The 14851-nt window shown below is 43.9% G+C and overlaps 1 long non-coding RNA gene across 1 annotated transcript; it reads right to left on the bottom strand.

The window, feature by feature from the left end:
- Positions 1-11890: 11890 nt before the first annotated feature.
- On the bottom strand, positions 11891-13903 carry LOC133557042 (uncharacterized). The gene is made up of 4 exons (XR_009807660.1): positions 13773-13903; positions 12359-12423; positions 12119-12213; positions 11891-12023 (listed from the first exon to the last, which is right to left on the bottom strand). It is a non-coding gene; the product is annotated as an uncharacterized LOC133557042 (long non-coding RNA).
- Between the last annotated feature and the right edge of the window lie 948 nt (positions 13904-14851).

Raw genomic sequence — 14851 nt, 5'->3', positions numbered from 1 at the left:
TGGTGCAGGAGAAACAGTGCTTGCTGGTGCTAAAGGTGCAGTATTGCTAGCTGCTGTCCCTGATGTACTAGCAGTAGCATCATTGCTACTACTACATGCAGGAGCAGGACTAGACTTTTTAAATGCTCTGAAAAATGGATGCATTACAGAGCATTAACTTTCTCTTTGTGAGTTGCTGGAAGCTGGAGCAGAAAATAAGTAAGCTTGAACAACAACAGAAAAAACACGCTGTGATTACATGAAGAAAAACAACAACAGTACAGGACTACAGCCTGGGGCAGGGCTTTACGTAGGGGTCTGTCAGACACAGGTCACTTGTCTTCAGTTTGTCACATGCAGTGGATGTGGGCACTCATCTGGGCACAAAACTCCAATGTATGTGTGTTGCCCACTTGCTTGTAAATTGATGAAAACGGCAGTGTTTTTGTTTTTAGGTGTCTTGGTCATATAAAATGAAACGTATAATTTGTTTATTACAAAATGTAGATTGAAACATTAAAGGTTGACTATGTAGAATTACAACAAAAACAACAGAAAAAGAATTCCAGCAGTCGATTGCCAGACCGTTGCTAAGTAAAACGGGCCGTTGCTAGGGACTCCGCTCTGAACAGAGGACAGCAGAGGAGGACTGCTAAGCAGGATATATACCTTATGATTCATTTTTACCGTCATTAACAGCATCATAAATGACTTGTAGCTTGTTACAGGGACAGCGGAGGCTCTCTGCCTTCCAAACCACTGCTGCTCAGAGCCTCTGCTGTCACTGCTCTCGTCAAGTTGTAAAAAAAAAAAGAAAAGGAACTCCGTAGCACCGAAAGTCCGCGACGATAAACGTGTTTATGACAGATAAGACTACACAAATACACCCATCCTAACAAGTATATGATAAATGTAGACAACTTTTCCTTTTCTTTTACTTTCATGCTGCAACAGTGATTGGATGTTTACTGAGGGCTGAGGGGTGTGTGCGGGTGTGTGTCTGCTGCGCAGCCTGTGGAATGGTGAATACACGCACAGCGGAGGGAGGGATGAGAGGGAAGCCGACACTTCTATATCGTGTGTGTCCCTTTTTCGGCGGATTTTTCCGCTTGTGCAGATAATTTTGTCAACTTGTAATGTAATAATTTTGTGAGTTTATTAAAATTTGCTTTCTCAAATTTTGATTTGAGGGGGCAAGACATTTATTTAAGGGGGCTCTGCCCCCTCTTGCCCCTGCGTAGAGCCGGCCATGGCATGCTCTGCTAACACTAACAGCTTGCCAGCCCAGTCACATGATTATTGAGGTTACTGCAGACACAGGTAAGGGACTGCAATGCATACTTGTTCAAGAGCCATACAGGTCACACTGAGGGTGCCCGTTTAAACAACTTTAACACTGTTACAAATATGCGCCACACTGTGATCCCACACCAAACAAGAATGACAAACACATTTCGGGAGAACATCCGCACCGTAACACAACATAAACACAACAGTGTTAAGATCCGTACTCCAATCTTCCCATATTATAGTTTGTTGCATTTTTATTCACTCCGTCGTTCTACCCTCATACTTCCGGTTTAGTCATTACCATGGTTACTCATCAGTTCACCTGCTGCTCACGCCCCGCACACCTGCTACAGATAATCACCGTCACTGAACACCGCCGGTGTTCAGACTCACGAGGTCATTACCTCCAGCACGTCCTCCACCACCGGTGTTCAGCACTTCTCCCATCCTGGTTCTCAAACCAGCACATGACACTAACATGGTTCACACGCCAGCAGTTTTTTCGGGCCTGGTTCTCACACCATTTTTTGCCTCTCGTCTGGTTCTCGCACCAGAAACTGACCCTAAGCTGGTTCTCACGCCAGCACCAACTCCAGTTCCTAAGCTGGAGCCCACTCCAGTACCAGCTCCTCGACAAGTGCCGGTACCAGCACCACGACAGGTCCCGGTACCAGCTCCACGCCGCCAAGCACCGGTACTAGCTCCACGCCGCCAAGCACCGCCAACGACGGGGCTGGAGCCCACACCAGCGCCGACGACGGGGCTGGAGCCCACACCAGCGCCGCCGACGGGGCTGGAGCCCACATTAGCGCAGACGTTGGGGCTGGAGCCCGCGCCAGCACCACCGACTACTACGCCTGCATTCACGACAATGGCGACTCCTGCGGCTTCCACGCCGCCAATGGCGACTCCTGCGGCTTCCACGCTGCCAATGACGCCTTCTGCGGTTTCCACGCCGCCAACGACCCCTTCTTCGGCTGCAGCACCCGCATCATCCTCGCCAGCTGCACTCGGGCCTGCTTTGGCTGCAGTCCCCGCACCCTCGTCTGCTGCTTCCAAGGATGCCATGTCTTCGGTGCTGAAGCGTCATCCTCCACGTCTGCCACGGGTGTGGCCTCTGCGAGGTCGTCCGCCTCGCCGTGCACCTCATCCTGCAAGGCGGCCACTGATGTGGCCCTTTCAAGGTCGGCCGCCAAAACTCTTTCTGCAGCGGCGTTCCATCCGCCGCCGCCACATTGCCTGTCCTCGGTGGATTCGGGGACATGCAACCTGGCGACTCTCCACCGTGGCCTCCCTCCGCCCTCCCTTTGTTTGTGGACTTTCTGGTTTTGGGGAGGGGGTTCAAGTTTGTGTTCATGTTTTTGGGACATCTGGGAGGGGGATACTGTTAAGATCCGTACTCCAATCTTCCCATATTATAGTTTGTTGCATTTTTATTCACTCCGTCGTTCTACCCTCATAATTCCTGTTTAGTCATTACCATGGTTACTCATCAGTTCACCTGCTGCTCACGCCCCGCACACCTGCTACAGATAATCACCGTCACTTTATAAGCCGTCCTCTTTTGTTTGTTCAGCCTGGGTTCATAATTTGCTTTCAAGCCAAGAGTTACGTCTGCACTCTTGTCATCGTATGTATATTCTCTCTAGCTTTTCTCATTCCAGCTCTCATGCTGTTTTTTTTTGTTTTGCTCTTTTATGTGCCTACGTGCCAGTTTAGTTCTCATTGTTGTATGTCCTAGCTTTTATGCTAGCGTCTTTGGTTTGCCTTTTTATTAGCACCAGTGTTTTGTTTCATAGATCATTTTCGTTAAATAAATTGTTTATATTCTTACCTTTGCTGTGTTCACTTGACGCATCCTCGAGGGAATCGAACCCGGCATCACAATGCCGAACAGACGTAACAAACGGAACAAATACCCAGAATACCATGCATCCCTAACTCTTACGGGCTAAATTATACACCCCCGCTATCACCAATCTCCCCCACCCCCCCAAATCCCCCTCCGTGCATCAGTTGAGGTGGGCGGGGTTGGGTGGTAGCGGAGGTGTATAATGTAGCCCGGAAGAGTTAGGGATTCTGGGTATTTATTCTGTTGTGTTAATGTTGTGTTACAGTGCGGATGTTCACCCGAAATGTTTGTCATTCATGTTTGGTGTGGGTTCACAGTGTGGCACATATTAAAGTGTTAAAGTTGTTTATATCACAACCATCAGTGTAACCTGTGTGGCTGTTGACCAAGTATGCATTACAGTCAATGTAGTGATGGGATCGGCAGTTCTTTTGACTGTATTGAATCACTAGAATCAGTTCCTTAAATTGATTTGTTCAAAAGATTCGTTCACCGAATCACTTCTGCAGCAGCAGTTCTGTGTGCAGGTGGGCGAATCATGAGTCAGTCAGTTACAGCTTCCCCAGCGGCAGATCTCGGTGTGTGTGAATCCGACAAGATAATAGCAATGTATTTAAAAATTTGCTACAAATATTATTTTCTTTTTTTTTCTTCTTTTTTTGTGTCCTCTCCATGAAGTGTCCATGACATTTTAAAATGGATCAGAAAACAAAATTTAAAAAAAAAAGTTTTTTAAAGTGGTAAAAATTACATACAAGTTTACAAATGGTATTATTATTTTTACATTTTAACATTTGACTCGACGACAACATTGAAATATATTCTTAAATGTGTTTGAAATGCAATTATTTTCTATATTATTACATTACATTTATTTTAACAATTCATAGTGGATTTGACAAGATAGAAAAAATGATTCTAAAATGTGTTACAAGTTTTCTTTTTTCACATTACATTTTATTATTTTAACATGTAATGTTTCTAACAAAACATAAATGTATTAAAAATGTAATAAAAATCACTCTTCCTTTTATATCACATCCAATGTGTTTTTTTTTATATTGTTCAAACATTTATGATCACTCTAAAAGCGGTATATAATAAACACGATATGAAAAATAGAATAATAAAATCTGTGCAGGTCGGCGAATCATGAGTCAGTCAGTAAAAGCTTCCCTAGCGGCAGATCTCGGTGTGTGTCAGTTGGCGAACGACACAAGCCCTCAGCACCCAATGAATGACGCGCAAAGGGACTGAACGAGATCCTCAATGTGACGTCATCCTCCGCGACACAGTCAGTTCTCTGTGTCAGTACGTTCGCGAACGTGAATCACGTGATTCACGTCGCAACACAGTCCCCTGCGTCAGTACGTTCGCATTTGCAAAGACTTCCACTTCCACTGGTAGGCAGAATCCAACCATTACTTCTCATTGGGTCTGATTTCCCACAGCTACTCATCCCCAAGCATCCAGTAAGAGCTGGTCCACCTGGAAACCCTGTAGCAGTGTGTACTCCTCTTGGATGGTCATTACAAGGTCCAGCCAACTTAAACCAACTTCCTGGTGAATATTCCCTCTGCGACTGCACTTTGTCTCCCAACTCTGAACTCTAGCACCATATACAACGTCTGTGAGAAGTCGAAATATCCCCTTATTGTGAACATTAAAACTGTTACTCCCTCCAAAGAAAATCAACAGGCCCTAGAACTGCTAGAGCAATGCACCACTAAAAAAGAAATAGACGGAGTGACAATATAAATATTTGCTCCGGCGCAAAGGGAGCCCTCTCCTATGGGGTCCAAAGAATGCCTTGCTCTCACAGCTATGGAGCACTGAGCGTCGTCTGTCTAAAGACCCAGCCCTGGCAGACACCTACTGTCAAGAAATCCAGATACTAGAACAGCAAGGCAATGTTAAAACTTTGCTTCCATCCACAGAAGACAACTCCAAGGATTCCTGGTATCTATTGCACCACGTGGTCCACCACAATGGTAAGGCCAGGATTGTCTATAACTGTTCCTAACAACATAATGGACAGTGCCTTAACAACCAAATCCTGCCTGTTCCAACCCAAAGCCTTTCACTCCTCGGGGTACTTCTTTGCTTCCGGGAACACAGTGTGGCTGTCAGTGGTGACATAAAAGGGATATTTCACCAAGTCTGCTTGCTATCAAAAGACAAAGCCTTCCTCTGTTTCCCGTGGAGAAGTATGAAGAGAGAAAAGGAGCCCACCGTATATGAGTGGTAAATATTGCCCTTTGGAATTACTTGTAGTTCTCGCTGTGCAACATGCGCCCTCCAAAGGCATGTGAAAGACAACAAGAAGGGGTATGAAGACCTTGTGCACACAGTTGAAACCACATTCTATGTGGACATATGTTTAACCTGCATCACCACTGCAGACCAAGCTAACATCCTAGTCGACCGACTACGCATGCTGCTGGCCACTGGAGGATTTGACATAAGGCAGTGGACCAGTAATGATCCAACTGTAATAGCACACCTTCCTGCTGAGGCCAAAGCCAAGAGTACAGAACTTTGGCGGTCTCAGCTCAAACAGGACCCTGAGGAACCAGCATTGGGCCTTCGTTGGAACTGCATCACAGATCGCCTCAGATACTGTTACCGACCAGTAGAATATTCCAAGCCCACTCTACGAAACGTTTACAAGGTTATGGCAACACAATACGACCCACTGGGGTATCTTATCCCATTTACCACTCGAGCCAAGATTCTCATTCAAGACCTGTGGAAAGTCGGCGTCGGCTGGGATGAGCAAATTCAACCCAAAGCTCTCTTGGAGATATGGACATCATAGAAGAGTGAGCTGGTCTACCTCCCACAACTAGAAATACCCAGGTGTTATGTACCAGCTTCCATAGACACAACAACGCCTTGCCAACATGCGCATATGTTTTGTGATGCTTTCGAGAGAGCCTATGGAGTAGTGGGATATCTGCATACACAAGACGACAAAGGCAATATCCATTTGGCATTTGTGATGGCCAGATCACGTGTCTGTCCCCGCAACAGTTGTCCATGCCTCGCCTCGAACTATGTGCAGCTCTGACTGGGACGTTTGAGATAAGAAGGGTGTTATGGCTGCTAGTTACATTTCAAGCTTCAAGGTCTACGCATGCCCAACACTTAGCTGTTTTCAAGTATGACTAGGATTTAAAAGATATCTATCTCTGTCAATTCTCCTCCAGATCATCTACAAAAGATCTCTGACACAATTACAAAACTTCTAAAGCTCGAACTAAAATAAAAGCCAAGGCACTATGGATGGAGGAAGTCCACGTCAAAGTCGTCATGGTCAGCGAGGGAAACTAGCAATTCTCGAAAGTCACCACTTTGCTTGACCCCCTTCAGAGACATAGCAAAGGATCCTTGAAGCCAATCTTTGAAGGGGTCAGAGACACCGGAAACTTCAGTAAGTTGCTTAGACAGGGCTTGGAGGCCCTCTAAGGCCCTCTGGACCGAGCCATCGGGGGCGGAGTGGTTAGGAATGAAGGTACAGCATTGGTCACCAAACATTGCACACACACCTTCTTCCTTGGCTAGGATGCGGTCAAGGGCTATGCGGTTCTGGATGGCCATGAGGGAGTTCGGGGCAAGTTGTTCAGCAAGTTCCTCAACAGCGTCACGAGTCAGGTTGGTCAGTCTCAACAGATTATAAAAAACATAGATAATGCATTCTACATTTTTAGCTTCACTTTAACACTTGGTTAAAGTGAAGCTGGAGTGTTCTCTCCAGAGCATAAGCCTGGGCATTACATATGGAAATTCTGGGGTGCCCAGTCGTCAGGATCCCACTCTCGGCCTTGCTGATAAAACCCAAAGAAATGCTGAGCATGACATTTGGCATCAGTTTGCCTGCAGGAGCTGCCGAAACAGTGTTTGCAAGGTACTAATCCGCCTTCGAGCTCCACTCCTGATTTTTTCAAGGTTTACTCCTTTACACATGGTCGTTGAGTCTATGTATATGTGGAGACCTCCCCCGCCCTTGCCGTTTGCTGGTTGGATCAGCTTATCCGCCTAACGGTGCAGTGTAAACACCAAGTCTACAGTAAAACCTGTAGTCAGATTTGTCCTTCTCCTAGGAAGACGTCCGGCCGAGGATGTTGAGCTCTTCCTACCCTGCTAAATGGCCGATGGGCGAGCGCCTTTTGGTGAATCTTGTTTTTGCTTCCACCAGGGTGTCTTGCCACCCACCTCAACAGTGCCAGTTGGGCACTGATGGGAGTGCCAGTTGAGTCGCTGGCAGCCCGACCGTGAAACAGGTTGTACTGGATTACAGGATACCAGTCGCAGATCCAACCAACCTGACCTGACCTGTGTCTTATGTTTCGAGTAAAACTCCCAAGGATGCATTATTTCAGGCATTATTAGCCATTTTGCATGTGTAGTTTAGGAGTTATGTTTAAATAAATCCTATTGAGTGTGACAGTTATACTGTCTGAGTAAAACCCAATTTTTGTATTTGCAAACCTTAACAACAACTGATTCTAGTAAAATTCCCAGACAGTAGATACAATATTACAGGCATTTTTAGACGTAATGCATGTTTGGTTTTGGAGTTATTTTTATATAACTTTCATATTTAGCATGACAGTTATACTGTCCTATTGAATAAAAAACTAACTTGTGTCTTTGCAAACTTTACAAAAGATCATTTCTCTGGTAAAACTAACAAAGATACATGTCTCCAGGCATTATTAGACATTTTGCACGTGTTGTTTAGAAGTTATGTTGGAATACATTTGTATTGCTTTTTTCTCATTATCTCAGGATTCTAAGAACATTACAGCATATTGAGTAAAAAACTACTTTTTATGTTTGCAAGATTTAATAAAGCTTATGTTTCGAATAAAACTCCCAAGAATGCATTATTTCTGGCACTATAAGCCATTTTTCATATGGGGTATAGGAGTTATCTTAAAATAACTGTCATATTGAGTAAAACCAAATTTTTATATTTGCAATTCTCACAAAAAAATCTGATTCTAGAAAAACTCATGTAGATACACTATTAAAGGCATTTTTAGACATAATGCATGTTTGGTTTTGGAGTTATGTTTATATAACTTTCATATTTCATATTCATATTTTCCAAGATGGCGCTGCTGTAGCGGCTGCTGTAGGCAGGAGCTCTGTGCTCTTGTGTCATCCTTTTGTGTTTCCCTCTTGTTTTCATGTCTTATTATATTTTTTTGCCTTTTGGTCCGGGACCCTTTGGGACTGTGTGACAAGGGGTGGCACTTTCGTGACCTCTGTGGTGCTTTTTTTGTAGACCTCTGGATCTGCCTCCCGGGAGCCTTTTGGCTATGGAGACCAGCTGCTGGGTGTTTTTCTACACCAGAGTATGTTTGGAGGGACTGGAGGAGATGCGGATGAAGGGACAGGGCTGCGGAGCGAGCACTGAGCGCTGGGACGGAGAGGCTTCGCGGTGTCTTGACTGGGTGAGCAGGTGTCGGACACCTCAGTCACCTTGGACGTATCCTCGCTCATCCATTCGGACTGGACACTGGCCGAGAGTGGAGTCGGCTGTCTTGGTTGCTTTGTTGGGTCTGTTTCTGTCTCTGACCATGCTCCCTCCTCCGCAGCAGACGATGGTGTGGAACACCGCAGAGGCCACCACAGTGGATATGTTTCTTTTACTTTTTATTCATAGCTGTATGTAGAAGTGTCTGGTTGTATCTGATGCTTTAATGTCTTTAATGTCCTCTGTGTTCTTTGATGTTTGATGTTTCCCTCTTACACACATGGAAGAGGGATGTGTACCATGGTTATGAGTTGTTTTTTTATTTTTTTTATTTATTTGTTTTTTTCCCTTGGCCTCAGTCTGCACCTCCACTCCAGGGCCCAGGCAAAGACCGATTTTTTAAATTTTTTTTTAATCTTCTATTTTTTTCTCCCCCCCCCCTTTGTTTACCTTTATCTCATCTTTTTTGTAAGGGGCGCTGGAAGCCGGCAGACCCGTCAGCGATCCTGTTCTGTCTCCCTGTAATGTTTGTCTAAACTTGAATGGGATTGTGCTGAAAATTTTCCTGAAGGAACTCTCCTGACGGAATAAATAAAGTACTATCTAATATTTAGTATTACAGTTATACTGTCATATTGAGTAAAAAAAAAGTAACTTGTGTATTTCCAAACCTTACAAAAGCTAATATTTCTAGTAAAACCTAACAAATATACATGTCCCCAGGCATTAATAGCCAGTTTACATGTGTTGTTTAAACGTTTTGTTGGAATACATTTTTATTGGTTTTTCGAATTATCTCAGGATTCTAAAAACATTGATGTCATATTGAGTAATGTCATATTGAGTTTAATCCTTGCATTTGCAAGGATTAAAAAAGCAAATGTTTCGAGTAAAACTCCCAAGGATGCATTATTTCAGGCAATATTAGCCTTTTTTCATGTGTGGTTTAGGAGTTATGGTTAAATAACAGTCATATTGAGTGTGGCAGTATACTGTCCTAGTGAGTAAAACCTAACTTTTATATTTGCAAACCTTACAAAAGCAACTGATTCTAGTAAACCTAACATGGATTCAATATTACAGGCGTTTTTTGACATTTTGCATTATTGGTTTAGGAATTACTCCTCTCTGAGCTGCCGTGGCCGTGGTAGAGGAGTTTGCGTGTCCGAATGATCTAAAGAGGTATGATGTCCGGGGGCTTTCATGCCCCCTGGTAGGGTCTCCCAAGACAAACAGGTCCCAGGTGAGTGATCAGATAAAGAGCAGCTCGAAGACCTCTATGGAATTACAACAAAATGGACTCAGATTTCCCTCATTTGTCACACCAGCACTTGACCTCACCATTGATGTCCTCAACTGTTGCATTGGCTTTACACTTCATGGCATAAAGATCAGACACTTGCACCGTGCAGCCCTGAGCGGCCAAAGTCTTCTCGGCGACATCTTTGGCTGCACAATTGAAGGAGACAGAGCCCTGGCTCCTTCAATTGTGCAGCCAAAGATAGATAGATAGATCAATAAAGTACTATCTATCTATCTATCTTTGGCTGCACAATTGAAGGAGCCAGGGCTCTTGTGGGCGTACACGATTAGCACCTTGATGCTATTTCTGAAGTCAGCACACAAAGTACACAACGATATTGGGGCTGAGCCAGGCCCGGAGTTGGGGCACGATGGCGAGTGCCTGGTGGCCAGGCCTGTCCCCGGGCACAGCCCGAAGAAGCAACGTGGGTAGCCCCTTCAATGTGCTCACCACTTATGTGAGGGGCCATAGAGGCCGGGTGCATTGTGAGCTGGGCGGAAGCCAAGGGCAGGGCACTTGGTGGTCTGATCCTTGGCTACATAAGCTAGCTCTTGGGACGTGGAACGTCACCTCGCTGGGGGGGGGAAGGAGCCTGACCTAGTGCGCGAGGTAGAGAAGTTCTGGATGGATATAGTTGGACTCACCTCGGCGCACAGCAAGGGCTCTGGAACCAGTTCTCTTGAGAGGGGCTGGACTCTTTTCCACGCTAACATTGCACGCACATTGCACGCACATTGCTCGAAGCCTACATGTTGGAGTTCCTTAAGGCTCTGGATGCTGTGGGGGTTTCTTGGTTGAAAAGACTCTGCAGCATCGCGTGGATATCGGGGGCGGTACCTCTGGATTGGCAGACCGGGTTAGTGGTTCCTCTCTTTCAGAAGGGGAACCGAAGGGTGTGTTCCAACTATCGTGGGATCCCACTCCTCAGCCTTCCCGGTAAGGTTCATTCAGGTGTACTGGAGAGGGGGCTACGCCGGATAGTCGAACCTCAGATTCAGGAGGAACAGTGTGGTTTTCGTCTTGGTTGTGGAACTGTGGACCAGCTTTATAATCTCGGCAGGGTCCTTGCGGGTACGTGTGAGTTTGCCCAACCAGTCTACATGTGCTTTGTGGACTTGGAGAAGGCATTCGACCGTGTTCCTCGGGAAGTCCTGTGGAGAGGGTTCAGAAAATATGGGGTATCGGACTGTCTGATTGTGGCAGATTGCTCCCTGTACGATCAGTGTCAGAGCTTGGTCCGCATTGCCGGCAGTAGGTTGGATACGTTTCCAGTGAAGGTTGGATTCCTCCAAGGCTGTCCTTTGTCACCGACACCTCTGGATCCCCCGGGAAGAGCTGGACAAAGTGGCTGGGGAAAGGAAAGTCTGGGCTTCCCTCCTTAGGCTGCTTTCCCCGCGACCCAACCTTGGATAAGCAAAAGAAGATGGATGGATGGATGGACGGTTTAGAAACCCAGTGGGCACAGAGAAGTTTAAATAACGTTGAAACAAAATTACTTTCCCGTGTTGAAATAACGTTTGATTTGGGTTGAAAATGAAAGTTGGATCAACGTTTAAATACCGACGTTGAATCAACGTCAATGTTTCAACGTTGATTCAACTTTCAGTTTCTACCTAACAGAGACGTTTAATCAACGTTGAAACAACGTTAATGTTTCAACGTTGATTCAACTTTCAGTTTCTACCCAACAGAGACGTTTAATCAACGTTGAAACAACGTTACTTTCCGTGTTGAAATAACGTTGGATTTGGGTTGAAAATGAAAGTTGGATCAACGTTTAAATACTGACAAATCTATGTCAATGTTTCAACGTTGATTCAACTTTCAGTTTCAACCCAAGATCAACCAACCAATTATCAATGTAATATCAACCAATATATCAATATAATTAAAGACAACAAAACATAGTGCATATATAGCTCCAGGCTGAATCCTGTTAATGCAAAATTAAAATTAAGTACAGAGAAAATGGAGAATATCAATCGATATAATTATTTATTCAGCCTGTGATGCCCATCCTATTCCTCTCTTCCGTCCTGGGGCATATTTCAGTTTATTTTTTATGGCATCATGGACCATCGTTTCGGTCCCCTTCTGGGTATCCAATACACTAGCTATAAACAGGCAAAAAGAATACAAATTAATTAAGGGTGCATGTGATTTACCCCAATCAGGTTAATGTAATTATTAAACACACACACAAACTCACCTGTGACTACATCGAGCAGCTTTGTCTCGGCAAAGGCAGTTTTTCCCCCTCTCCCCTTCATGTTCAGATTGGACATTAATTCATTTGTCATGAGCCTGAAATTGAACACGCAAGTCATACATGCAGGCCAAAATGTACGGAATTTTGCATTATTATAATTCCCGATCTAGCACTCATAGATTAGAAGTTGGGTCTTACATCGCCTATTTTTAATATATATGTAGAGAAAGAGGAAAATACCTGTCCATGATGGTGCTTAAACTGCTCTTTAAGTCATATCCACCAATCTTTGAGAGCCTGGCTGTCTGCAAATATACAAGAGAATGTATTTAGCATACACTGGGAGAAGAGGCTGGCAAACACATACATACATTCAAGTATAGGGCCTGTTTTATCTACACGTGTTTTATCTACACGATTTCATAACCTGAAATTTCTACCTAAATACAATAATATTTCCGATGTAAAAACAGATACACAATTACAATGTTATAATTACTTACCAGCAAATCGTTCTTGCTTGGTTGAGTTTTTATCAACTCGTCAAGGTCCAGTAGTTCCTCCACTGTCTCCAATTTCTGCACATGGAAGGACAGTTTTCTCCAAAAATGATCATTTTTGGTATTATATGTATCATAGCAAGTGTACTGTGTTGTTCCATATATGCATAAACTGAAATCATTGGTACATTGCCTTGCATTAACGTTCTGCTTTTCAATTACCGGTAGTGGTACATGTACATAGACTTAGGGGCGGATCAGATGAAACATGGGGGAGGGTATGGTTTTTTTTGGAAAAAAAGATTGTTTAGCAAAAACTGAAAAATAAATAGTTTGTTCTCCTGACGTATGTAAAAAAAAAGTTTGCTCCTGTAAGCTCTGCAACAAAAAAAAGTTGGTTGCATTCTTGTGCCAAGAGAAAAAACTTTGTACCCCCCAAAAATTTCTGCGCTCCGTGCAGTCTTTTATTGTCAATCATAAAACATATGAAACAAAATCTGTCTGGATATTTTATTGTCATATATTTTAGTATACATGTTGGCCAACAGGTCAACAGTGAAACCATTTGGAAGTTTCAATACTTGACTACAGCTCTTGTAATAGCAGTACTTGCCTTATCAGTAAAATAGAAAAATAAGTAAAGATCATAGCATTTAATATCACATGGATCCTTTTATGGGCGACCCGTTGACTTGCCTTTTGAGACAAAGCCTTGCTAACAAGTCAAACTAATTAAAAAGTACCTGTACTTAAAATAAACTGGCAACATTTAAATAAACATTAAAATGAGCCAGAAAAACCTCAGGAAAACCTAACTGCCTTCCAGACGGGTGTTTTGAAGATCAAAATCAAGAGGAAGTAAATTAATACAGTGACTGGCGCGGCAGTAAAAGACAATGGGTACAGAACCAAAAAAATATTTTTGTTTTGTGTTAGACTGGAAAAAACAATTGTTTGCTTTTGGGCAGGTGGGGAAAAAAAATGTTAGTTGTCTGCTTGGGGAGAAAAAAAAAGTTTGCTCAGGTCCAGTTTATACAGTCAAAATAAACGTTGAGAATAGGCGTGAGATAAATTTCTCATTTTCCTGCAACCCTCTTGTGAAAGGGCCACAATTATATCGATATAAATAACCAGTATTATCTCAAGGTACAAACCTGAATCTTTATGGACGTCGATGGTTTTCTTTGCAGTAAAATAGTTCGATTTCCAATTCAAATCTTCGCTCTTCGTCTTGCTTGCTGGATTGGAAAGGAAGTACTTCAGCACGCATGCGCACAAGCTTGGCTGTGATACGCTAGGTGGTGTATGTGGTGCAGCACGCTGCCATCAAGCGGCGGTTTCGTTGAAAACTGTCGCAAATGGTCGATGCGCGCAGAATGGTTGGCAAGTTGAATTGTACACGTTGAAACGACAATGTCCCCCAATGATGAAAACAAACCAGATTTGCAACATATGGATAACATTGGTCAGTTGGTTGTGATTTGGTCGGGATATGGTTGAGTGACGTCGCGACGTAATTTCAACGTCACCTCGACGTTGAACTAAGGACGGGTGCCCACTGGGAATTGTGCTGGAATACATTTTTGTTGCTCTTTACGCATTATCTGAGGATTTTAAGAACATTACAATCATATTGAGTAGAAAACTACTTTTTGTGTTTGCAAGCCTTAAAAAAAACATATGTTTCGAGTAATAATCACAAGGATGCTTTATTTCAGGCATTATTAGCCATTTTTCACGTCTAGTTTAGGAGTTATGTTTAAATAACTGTCATATTGTTATGTTGTCCTTGCTAGCATCCGTATACTACGCCGGCAACATCCAGTGACCTGTGAAGCAGCGGAACTGAGTACCAGTGGGGTTCGTCGACATAGGAGACGTAAGCGGTTTGATCGGAAGCAGAAGCGGAGATGCCGAGCGGGGCTAACAACAAAGCTAAAGGCTAGTCCTCACAGAACGCCGCTTCCTTCCATCCTGCTTTCAGATGTCTGTTTCCTTGAAAACAAACTGGACTACCTGAAGCTGGATTTATATGTAAGACGCGAGATGAGAGACTGCTGTGCCATATTTCTCACAGAAACGTGGCTGAAACCATCCGATCCGGACGAGGCAGTTAGCATCGAGGGGCTAACTATGTTTTGGTCAGACAGGAGCAGAACTCTCACTGGTAAATCCCGAGGCGGTGGTATTTGTATATACATCAATAACAAATGGTGCAACAATGGGAAGATAG

This window comes from Nerophis ophidion, linkage group LG08 (genome assembly GCF_033978795.1).
Source record: "Nerophis ophidion isolate RoL-2023_Sa linkage group LG08, RoL_Noph_v1.0, whole genome shotgun sequence".
Lineage (NCBI taxonomy): Eukaryota > Metazoa > Chordata > Actinopteri > Syngnathiformes > Syngnathidae > Nerophis > Nerophis ophidion.
This window is presented reverse-complemented; position numbering and strand designations above follow the sequence as displayed.